Source organism: Elaeis guineensis, chromosome 11 (assembly GCF_000442705.2).
Source record: "Elaeis guineensis isolate ETL-2024a chromosome 11, EG11, whole genome shotgun sequence".
In the NCBI taxonomy this organism is placed as follows: Eukaryota; Viridiplantae; Streptophyta; class Magnoliopsida; order Arecales; family Arecaceae; genus Elaeis; species Elaeis guineensis.
The window spans coordinates 80,009,290-80,018,883 of record NC_026003.2 but is presented as its reverse complement, the minus strand read 5'-3'; positions in this window follow the sequence as shown (position 1 = coordinate 80,018,883).

Below are 9,594 nucleotides of genomic sequence, written 5' to 3'. Positions count from 1 at the left end.
CTGACGATGACAAAAACCTGATCGCCAACATGATCGGATAAAGGAAAAAGTCCCCTCAACGGCACCTCTACACCTCTATGCGACCCGCGAAAAGCAAGGGAGGACCCTCACTCAGAAAAGAGAAGGAAAATTAAAAAGAAAAGCGACGAACTACATCGGCAACAGATGAAAAAAAACTACACCAAAAACATAGGGAACTTCGTCTCAACAAAGATGGAGCTCCTACCGAACACCCCGTCTCTAAGAAGGCTCTCGACACAGGTCAAGAAAATAATGACTCCTTCAAGGTAATGTGAAGTTCAGACCACGAGCTCGAGCCTACGACTACAGACGACAAGAAAAGCAAGTCAACGTGGCAACGACTGGGCACCTCGAACAACACCGACGTCGAACAAGTCAAGAGACAAAAGAAGTTCGGCAGACGATGATTTAATGCAATGCGTGGATGAGGTAACACAAAATCTCTTTTCATTTCATTCACAAAATATACACTACAAAGCCCAGCAGGCTAAAGGAAGAAAAGCAAAACAACAAGAACAAGACAAAACAACAAGAGAAAAAATATATACATGGAAAGACGGGAGGCAAAAAGAGCCCTAAGGGGGCCCGGCTTCCTCCGACCTCGAACTCTCGGCTTCGACCCTCGTCAGGGAGCACCTTAAACTTTGATTCTACTTTCAATTCCCTCTCTCTCATTAATATCTCCATGTATCTATGGTGAAATCGTCGGCTTTTGTTCTCCGCCTCTCGATGCCTTTTTCTCAGGATCTCGGATTCTGCCTCCGCATCCTTGACGGCCTGCTGCTCGCATGCCAGCTGGATCTTCATTACTGCAGCTCGACCTTCCCCTCCCCAAGGGCGACAGATAGCTCTTCTGCAGTTCTTCTCAGGAATTGGAGTTCACTGGAATTCCAAGCGGAAGCAAGCTGAGCCCCTCCAGCTAGCTGCCCTTGAAGGCGGGCAACTTCATCGGTCGTCATCCTGAGCCTCCCTTTGAATTCGTCCACCTGCTTGCGCCAGCCAGCCGGTACGCATCATAGCTCGCCTCGGCATCTTAGAGCTATTGCTGAAGGATGGAGACCTTCTTCGACCATTCCCGGTCACTGTCGGCCCGAGTCAAAAGCCAGGATGAGCTTCCTTTCAACTGGCTAATCCTCTCCTAAGCGACCGACAGCTCCACTTGAAGGGAACTGATCTTGGCAGTTGACCCAAATTCGATCGCTGGCGCACTTCCTGTGTTCCTCGAGCTCCCTCTCGAAGTTCGCCTTCCTCCGACTGTACTCCATGATCCCCTTCATGTGGAGGTTTCGAAAGTGGGTGGCCTCTGCGGTGGCTTCGGAGTGACCCTCCCTCAACCTGCGGAGCTTGCCTTCCATCTTCTTCAACCTTTTCGTCAAATGAAGAACTTCCTTTTTCAGAGCTGGATCATGGACTTCAGCGGAATCCCTGAGGCAAGGGAAGTACTTTGACAGGGCGTTGCCATCGGGAGGTCAACACGTTAAGATGCAGCTCATTACAAAGAAGAAGAAAGAAAAAGAAGAGAAGAAAAGTCCCCCACAAGGAGGAGACCAATTTTATTGACTGAACGTTTCTTGAAGACAAAAGAAAGAAGAAAAATTACAATAAAGGAAGAATACATGGTTAGAGGTCTCGGACCTCTGGATCAACGGGGGACTCGGCACCTCTGGGGGGTGGTCCGTGGTGGCTGCGACGGCGGTGGAGGGTCCGGCTTCATCCTCGGACGCCTCATCCAAGAAGTGAGGTCGAGCTCGGAGAATTTCATGACCATCTTCTCCTGGCAGAGCTCGAACCCTTTGTTGAATGCGGCTTGGCCGAACTCAACCTTAACTTCTTTATTTCGGTGGAAGCCTTGAACTCCCACCGCTTGACCCCTGGCCTCCGAGAATAGGGTCGGGATCTGTTCCGCCATGTTGGCAACCTCGGCCTCCACCCTTCTCACCATCTCCTCCAAGGCGGCCTTCTATTCCATCGAGGTCTGCCTCTCTCTCTCGAGCGCTTCTCGGAGACCGACTGCCTCGAGGGCCATTTCCTTAAGGGGGCAGCCTCGGCCTGCTGACCTTCCACCACCTTGTTTGTCGTCTCGATGTTGGCGAGGAGTTGGTGTCCGAGCTGCAAGGACGATCGGAGGGTGAGATGAGAGCTAAGAAGTTAATTAAATGAAGAAGCGAAAGGAAGAAAGAAGATGAATCTGCTTACCTCAAGGAACGCTCCCAGCGAGTCCCAGACTCGTTGCGCAGGATCGACGCGGACGATCCTCTGGACGACTTCGGGCAGTGAGCACCCATCTACCAGCTTTTTTATTAGGTCCCTGTCACTAAAGGGATCATCCCCCTGCTCCTCTTCAGAGCCGCGAGATCTTCGGTGGCAGCCCGGCGACTGCCGACCCTGCGGGCCAAGGTCTTCCTCCTCTTTCTCCTCTCACCCCCTGGTACCTTTCAGGATGGGTCTCCGAAGCGGGGACCTCGGTAGGAGAACTCAAACCCCTCGGGAAGCCCGGGCGGCTGGAAGCTCAGTGTCTGCAAGGACGTCGGTGGCTGAGGTCGCTTGGGCGGGCGCGGTCGAACTCGCCCCTCTACTCTGGTCTTCTTCGCCAGCTCGGAGGCCGCGGTGCCCTTTCTTTTGAGAGCCTTCAGGCCCCTGGCAAGCATCTGTGCTTCTTCGGCGTCCATGCCTAAAAAAAAAAATAAATAAATAAAAAATAAGAAGAAAGAGGATGTGAAAAAGAAGAAAAGAAGAGAAGTAGGGGAGAGAGAGGAAAGGAAAGGAAAAGAAGAAAAGAAAAGGACAGATGAAATACTGACGGGATCCAGGGGGCTCAAGCCGATGTTGAACAGAAACTGTTCCTTCAGGAGGTTGGGGAGGAAATAGTTGGATATTGGAGGAGTTTTTGGGAGGCCTGATGATCATCCCCCCCAGGTTGGGTGTCCGACGGACGGAGTCCCTCGGGGAGCCCCAAGAGGGCAACCCTAGCCTCAAGATCGGGCATCGAACATAAAGAAACTTCTCCTTCCAGTTATGGATAGAAGAGGGGGCACCTTTCAGCAACCCCTTTCTACCGAACTATGGGGAGAAGTACCACCAGTCCTTCACCGTGGGATGACGCTTGAAAGTATAGAAGTATCTAAACAAGAAAAGGATGGGCTGGACTTCGACTATATGACAAAGAGAGAGGAACCCTATCAAAAACCTAAAGGAGTTTGGTGCAACCGAAGCTAGAGAAATGTCCAGGAACCGAAAAAGGGCAATGACAAAAGGCGGAAGAGGAAGCCGAAGTCTGGCACGGAAGGCCTCCTGGTACAGGCAGAAGCAGCCGGGGGGAGGAGCACTAGCCCGGTCGGACGGGCCAGGAAGTTTCAGTTCGTACTCTGGAGGAACCCCATACTGAACTCTTATCAGTTGGAGTTCGTCCGGAGTCAGAGAATAAGGAATGGCGTCCGGTGCGAAAATCGGATGAGGTTCAGCTCTAGCTACCGGTTCATCTACTGTCTGAGGACTCTGGGAGACCGAGACAGACGAACTCCTAGAGCCGCTAGAAGAAGAAGCCCTGGAAGACATCTAGAATCACACGAAGACCACTTACAAAGGCGAAATCCCTAAAAATCGGGAAAAATCGCGAACAAGGTCTTGGGGGACTGATGTACAGAGCAAGAGGAAGAAAGATCGAACGGCAAAAGGAAGAACAAAAAGAGGAAGGAGTTCCGAGACTAACCTAAGCGATTCGGAGAGGTGCGAAGGTGCGGAAATGGGGATGGCTCGAGGAACGCCTAAGGCTGGAAGGTGTGCTGAGAAAAATCAAAGTTCTCAGGGAGAGGAAGGGCGCCAGAACGAGACCGTCGGATAGAGCGGGACTCTTAGAGGAGGAGTGCGGGTTTAAATAGGCCCCAAAATCTGGCATAATGACGATTGCGAATCCCCACTAACCAGTCTCTTTTCGTCGCATGTCCCACTCACCACAGCGGGCGGTTAAAAAGTGGCAGACGGCTGACAGAGCCTTTATTGCGCCACGCCTTGAGCACCGTTCCGCTGCAGGTTCCAAAAGAGCCTCTTCGGATCGCCTCGATTTGAAAAGACTCTAGCGCATGCGCATTGAATGCCAAAATATCTGAGGATGATTGCGCGCGGACATCAAGAGAGCAACTTCGACTGTGACAATCTCTCCGTACTTCTTTCATTCGAAATTCGAACTCGAAAGTAGGGGGACTGGTGTTGGGTATAAAATACCCTCAGCCGAAGTTCTTGACAGGATTGACCCTTCCAGAACTCCTCCAGCTTTCGACTGCAGATGGTATCTCTCCGGACTTCTCCAACAGCCGAATTTCCACAGTGCTGATTGAATTCCCCCGATGGACGAGCTCCCACTGCACCACCCGAGCTCCTTCAACATGAGTTCCCCCAGTCATCTATTAAGCCGCCCCAAGTGCTCGCTGAGCTCCACCACCAGCCGACCTTCCACGACTATCAGCTGTTCCCCGAATCCCTTCCAGGCTTCTTCCAGCCAGGTTCAACTCCAATCCGAACTGCCCCAGACTTTGCCAACGGCTGAACTTCTCCAACGATAGATTCTTACAACTACCAGATTTTATCCGGACTCCTACGGGAGCTGGGCCTCGTCCCCGACCTCGACTGCTGGAAGGCTTCGCCCGGACTCCTACGGGAGTCGGGCTCCATCCTCGACCCCGACTGCTGGAGTCGGACTTCGCCCCTGACTTTGATTGCAGGTGGACTTCGCCCGGGCTCCTACGGGAGCCAGATCTCGTCTCCAGCTCCAACTGCGGGAAAACTCCACCCGGGCTCCTACGAGAGCCGGACCTCATTCCCGACTCTGGCTGCAGGCGGACGTCGCCCGGACTCCTACGGGAGCCGGGCTCCGCCCACGACTTCACTTACAGGTAAACTTCGTCCGGACTCCTACGGGAGCTGAATTTTACTCACAACTCCAATTGCAGGAGGACTTCGCCTGGGCTCCTACGGGAGCCAGATCTCGTCTTCAGCTCCAGCTGTGGGAAAACTCCGCTCGGGCTCCTACGAGAGCCGGACCTCATTCCCGACTCCGGCTGCAGGCGGACATCGCCCGGACTCCTACGGGAGCCGGGCTCCACCCACGACTTCATTTATAGGTAAACTTCGTCCGGACTCCTACGGGAGCCGGACTTCACTCACAACTCCAATTGCAGGAGGACTTCGCTCGGGCTCCTACGGGAGCCAGATCTCGTCTCCAACTCCAGCTGCTGGAAAACTCTGCCCAGGCTCTTACGAGAGCCAGACCTCATCCCTGACCTCGACTGCTGGAAGGCTTCGCCCGGACTCCTACGGGAGCTGGGCTCCGTCCTCGACCCCGACTGCTGGAGCCGGACTTCGCCCCTGACTTTGATTGTAGGTGGACTTCGCCTGGGCTCCTTCGGGAGCCAGATCTCGTATCCAGCTCCAGCTGCGGAAAAACTCCGCCTGGGTTCCTACGAGAGCCGGACCTCGTGCCCGACCTCGACTGCTGGAAGGCTTCACCCAGACTCCTACGGGAGCCAGAATCCGTTCTCGACCCCGACTGCTGGAGCCGGACTTCGCCCCTGACTTTGATTGCAGGTGGACTTCGCCCGGGCTCCTACGGGAGCCAGATCTCGTCTCCAGCTCCAACTGCGGAAAAACTCCGCCCGGGCTCCTACGAGAGCCGGATCTCGTCCCCGACCTCGACTGCTGGAAGGCTTCGCCCGAACTCCTACGGGAGCCAGGCTCCGTCCTCAACCCCGATTGCTGGAGCCGGACTTTGCCTCTGCTTTGATTGCAGGTGGACTTCACCCGGGCTCCTACGGGAGCCAGATCTCGTCTCCAGCTCCAGCTGCAGGAAAACTCCGCCCGGGCTCCTACGAGAGTCGGACCTCGTTCTCAACTCTGGCTATAGGCGGACGTCGCCCGGACTCCTACGGGAGCCGGGCTCTGCCCACGACTTCACTTACAGGTAAACTTCGTCCGGACTCCTACGGGAGCCGGACTTCACACACAACTCCAATTGTAGGAGGATTTCGCCCGGGCTCCTACGGGAGCCAGATTTCATCTCCGACTCCAACTGCGGGAAGACTCCATCCGGACTTCGTCCCCGACCTCAACTGCTGGAAGGCTTCCCCCGGACTCCTACGGGAGCCGGGCTCCGTCCTCGACCTTAACTGCTAGTAAACTTCGTCCGGACTCCTAAAGGAGCTGGATTTCGCCCCTGACTTTGATTGCAGGTGGACTTCGCCCGGACTCCTACAGGAGCCAGATCTCATCTCCGACTCTAGCTACTGGAAGACCCCGTCTGGACTCCCACGGAGGTCGGACTTCGTCCCCGACTTCAATTGAAGGAAGACTTTGTCCGAACTCTCATGAGAGCTAGACTCCGAGCTCCTTTCACACGGGCAACTAGCCACCCTTCTCCGCCAGACACTTCAGCCGGACTTCGACTGACAGGCCTGGACCCTCTAGCAGGCCACAGCAACGGCCATGACTCTGCTCCACTTCCTGTGATGGATTTCGCATGGCTCTATCACTCCCTGGCAGACCGCAATAATGGCCATGATCCTGCTCCACTTCCTGCGACGGATACCACACGATTCCTCCATCCTCTGGCAAGTCGCGACAACGGACGCCGCTCCACCCCCCGCGACAGACTCCACGTGACATGTCCCGGTGATATCCACGATTTCACTCCACTACTCTTCGCAACAAGCTCTTCCTAACCGTGGGCAGCCCACTACCGGACGGTTACAAACATCGCTATTAGTCTGTTTCTCCCTCCGCCTATAAAAGGGGGACCCCAGATACGTTATTCTCTAAGCTCTCATTTTTTACCTAGAAACTCTGCTAAAATTTTCGTTCGAGCACTCCATTCTTGTTGAGGCAGAGAACTGACTTGAGCGTCAGAGGGTCTTGCCGGAGCAACCCCACCTCCGGTTTACACTTCTTTTGCAGGTCCCAGCGGCGACCGCGACTCCCTCGACTCCAGCTTCTCCGACATAGGCGGATTTTTGCACCAACAGGTATATATATATGTATATATATATATATATATATATATATATATATATATATATATATATATATATATAACCCTAAATTGATAGTGGAATCAAAAATGCTCTTTCTCCTAATCTCTCTCCCTCTCTCTTTGGTTTTGCATACCACCCACGGCATCACACACAACCTCTTCCCTAGAAGGGGGCGTGTGGTATCTAGAATTAAGTTTGGATCTAAAGCTTGATGTTTGCTGTCCCTAAAGAGTTCGGATCACCATGGACATTTGTAGAGAGGGATCCATTGTTGGTCTCCTTAGGTCCACATGGAGAAAGGTGGTCCTTCAATATGGTATCAAAGTGGTACCAGGTTTCAATACTAACTATATATGAGATCGTGGCCAGCTGTATGTAAGATAGTGGCCTAGCTATGGAGACCATGGGAGACTTCCGCAGGGTGATTTTGCCGTAGTCGTTGTGATGGGATGCGCAGGGGTTTCATATATGCATTTTAAAAATTTTATAATAAAAAATATTAGATTAAACTATTTAATTTATAAATACATACGTAAGATCTGATCTTAAAACTCCGACAAAAAGATCTATGATATAAATTTATATGCATAAAAATCTAAATTTAAAATAACAAGTATGTGAATCAAAAATCAGCATTTAGTAATAGATCTAATCTACTACTATTAAGATTTCGAACCCAATACCTGAGCATGGGTAGTCGAACTCTATGATTGAGAATGTAAATTTAAAAGTCCTCTCTGATCACTCACAGCTGCACAAGAATCTGACCTCTACGGATGGTCCACACAAAGCTCTCGGACCAATCAGCCTTCCAAGGGAATGCTAGCTCGTGCAATCGGCTTCTGATGGCGGATCTGATTTGATCTCCTTCTTCGATTATCTCGGATCTTTTTGATGTTGAAGATGGATCAGAAGAGGATGCTGAATGATAGAGAAAAAATAGATGAAGACACTCTTCTCTTTGGTTTTCCCTCACCCAGAAACCCTAGAACAGTTCTAGGTCTCTCACATGGGAGGAGATAGATCTCTTCCTTTGTTCACACCAAAGAAGATAGAAGCCCATACAAATCTCATACCCCAAAAAAAGTATTCAGCCCCTCTTTTCCTTTGGTATCTCATGATAAAAATCAAAGAGTGGTTGGCACACAAAAATATGAGCTTTTTATGGTTGTCGCATAAATGGGATTAGATAAGATAAGGGCTGAAGTTTGTTGCAATTCAAATCATTTTGAATTTCAATTTAACTCTAACTTTTTCTCACTTTTATCTAACTTAAAGAGGGACCTACCAAAATATTTTGGGCATAGAAAAAAATCAGAAACACTTCTTTTTGGTAGCATATAATAGGTGCCTTCATAAGGAGCCAATGTGTGGAAGGATAGGGATAGGGTTTTAGGTTTAACTCCAAATCTTTTGAATTCAATTTAAAACCAACCTTATCCTATTACTAATGGGTGACAAAAGAAGGATTTTGACATAGATTTTTCAGCACATAAATCAATTTGTGCGGTGGAATACGGCATGGAGAGAAGGAAAGGTGAAAGGGAGAGAGTTCCATTCATCTGGGACTGTAGGGTTTAACCAATTGGATTTCTATCAAACTCAATCTAATTAAATCTAAATAAAATATAATAAATTTAATCTAATTAAGCACTCATAATCTCAATTAAACTTGATTAAATTAATAAATTAATTGAGCTATAGATCCGATCAAATCAGGATCATTTCTCTCTTACCAATTAAGTCATCTCATAACCTAATTAGATCTGACCTGATTGAATCTAATTCAATCAAACTTGATTCAGACTTTAATGTTCAATCAAATTAAGTTAATTAATGATCTAATTACTAATTAATCCTCCATCAATAACAAAGTCTCAGTCTAGTGAGACTCTTCACCAGAGTCTCTATCCAGTGGGACTCTTCAGCAAAGTCTCCATCCAGTGGGACTCTTCAAATTAGTCATCTAATCAGAGAAAAACTTCTAATGTGTGTGATCTCATAGATTCGAATCAAATTTGATAGTATAGAAATAGATTTCTGTACCAATCGGAGTAACCATCTAGCAATGATATTTGACATCCGGATAGGCCGAATGTATGCAAAACAACACTCAAGAACCTACTTGAATATAGTTAATTACCATATAATTCATCCCTTCATCCTTGATACTAGGATGACTTAGAGTTTAAACTGTCAACTCTTAACAGTACATCCATTATGTGTCTCAATCTAATAAATCCTATGACTCCTCACAAGGACTGTCCTGGCCAAGATCTTACTAAATTGAAACACAAAATATTCTTCCAATCTTTTGGAGTGATCATTTTCATCTTGACTCATGCACTAACTTTATAAGTACTTGACTATACTTAGAAACCTTCTGATCCTGAATTAAAAATTTAGGTAGTTTGGCATCAAAGCATAGTGAGTTGCTTGCAAGTCACCATGATGATCTCAGATCAAAGGGATACTTATATCCATATCTCTTCCGAGTAACTCTTGATAGCAGAGTGCTCTGAAGTTAATCACGTTCAGTGAAATATACTCCTAT